The sequence below is a fragment of the Rutidosis leptorrhynchoides genome, chromosome 1 (assembly GCF_046630445.1).
Source record: "Rutidosis leptorrhynchoides isolate AG116_Rl617_1_P2 chromosome 1, CSIRO_AGI_Rlap_v1, whole genome shotgun sequence".
NCBI lineage: Eukaryota > Viridiplantae > Streptophyta > Magnoliopsida > Asterales > Asteraceae > Rutidosis > Rutidosis leptorrhynchoides.
Genome location: NC_092333.1, coordinates 385,778,299 through 385,780,632, shown reverse-complemented (window position 1 = coordinate 385,780,632; position 2,334 = coordinate 385,778,299).

Genomic DNA, 2,334 nt, shown 5'->3' with positions numbered 1-2,334 from the left:
TGGCAGTAGCCTTTGATAATTTATGAATGCTAACTTAACCATCGTAATAATTCATTTGCATTTTCTTTCGTGCGTAGTTTGTTGGTAAATAAGCCAAATGCTGATTCGTTAGTGCAGATAGTTCAATGACGATAAGTGATAAGTGTGTTAAATCATGTTCGTTGGTGTAGTTAATGCATATACACACCTTCAAGATCATGAACTTGTCAGCAATTCACAAGTAACAAAGAAGATGTAACTTGTAGCTACAGCATCATCCAAAAACAATCATCAAATAACATTTTCTGGTGAGCTTATTATGCAAGAAACATATAATGCTAAAGTGTAAGATTGTAAAAAATTCATAATGTCACTGAAGTTAACTTGTAGGAATACAATCATGCATATAATTTTGCTCACAAACCAACATGTGCAGAGGAATTATTCTATTCTATAAAGTTTTAAAAGTAAAATAATTTCAAGCGAATTGTCTCAAATTTTAAACTACAATACACAAAATTTGGTTGAGATTCTTACAGGCACATTGCAGGTGGCTCTTAAATAGGAAGAGATATAGAATTGCAGGGCAATTCTCCTTTGGCAGAATGTTCTTTAAATTCATCGAAGAGCGTATTATTTCTGCCTAAGGAGAACTGCCCTGTTATTCTTCTCTACCGAATGCTTGCTGTTTTCTCTCTTTATCTTGCATCTACTCTGGTAATGTTTTCATTTTGCTTTTATAATGGAGTTGGCAGTATATTTTAGGAACATTCCATGAAAAAGGTTAGTTTATGCTCGGGATAATACCTTTGAACTTTTGATGCAATCTGCTAGCTGTGACCGGATCAATGGTCCTATCGCATAGATGCTCTGTTGGTTTATAGGAGCTCAGTTAATGAGGCTAACGGAAAACCACAAATATTTGAATTTTATGTAACCTTCTAGTTATTTATTAAGAAAAGTGTAACTGAAGTTATGTTAAATAAAGTTAGAAAAAATATAAACCCAATAGTAAAAAACAATAGCAAAAAACTTTCCAGGTATGTTTTCTATAGCTTGATTATATCAGAATAGTTACAATGACATTGTTACATAAGAAGAAAAAGCAACACTGAAATGTCCGGCCAGATCGACATGAACGAAAATAATCACAAAATAGAATACACAATCAAAACTCAGATCATGTAGCATGCTAATTTAACCTGTATAATACAGCTCATGGTAACACTCCTCCTCTAGTTGGTATACAACAAAAGTTATATTTATACCTCTAAGTTTCTCCCAAATGAATTACTTGCATATGCTTCATTAAGTCTTTTATGAACTCTAGTATATACGAGCAAAAAAAATAAAAATTGTGACTGATATTTTATCACGAGACATTATGATTGTTGAACTAAGTCATGCTTGTGCGTTCACTAATGCGACTAATCTTGACCACATTCCCAAATTACACCTCTTCATTTTCAAATAGAGATATCACATATTTTATTGTTCCATCTGCAAGTCAATGTTTTTGGTGGCCAGAGAAGAGTTGGAAACTGTCAGTGCTGGAATGCGTAAATCAGAGTATTCGGTCGGATTAGTCGTTAAACATTAAACATCCAGATGTTCATTGTATGTGTTGAGAGTTCGAGTGCAATATTATGATGGCTTTAAAAAAAAAAAAAAAAAAAAAAAAAAAAAAAAAAAATGTTCTATACCAGAATATTTCAAATATGAACACTTTGAAGGATTCTATCCATATGGTCTTACTGGAATTGTACATGTACTGACTTGCAAGCTGACAACCTTGTGATAAATCAGTTTGGCAACAAGTTATTGTTATCTTTAGCTCTTTGGTTTTTAGAGTTAAGTCGCATTTGGATAACATGTTAGTCCAGATAATTGACCTTGTTTCTGATGTCAAGTTCACTATGTATTTTTTCCTTATTTCAAGTTCCTTTGCTAGCACCCAACATTATGATATATCAGACTTGAACAAGCGTATTCAAATCCTTGTAACAATGTACTCATGAAGTTTCGGATATTAAACCATTGTGACAAATTACCAGTTATAATCCAGTATCATGCTTAAAATATACGCAGCGACAGGGTTAACATAACTGAAATATCAGATACAGATATCATGTTACATTTACCATGGATAACCGACTACAAAAGATGGGTTACTGATAACCGACTACAAACCCCTACCATGGATACGGATGAACAAAGTTAGATTTGTGAAATCTAAACGTTGTGAGGTAAAAAAGAAATGTGCATATAATTTTTTGGATCCGATGCATAGATATCTTATTATACAAGATCTCATTTGACATGCTATCATATTTTCCTTTCTGAATGTTCTGATTT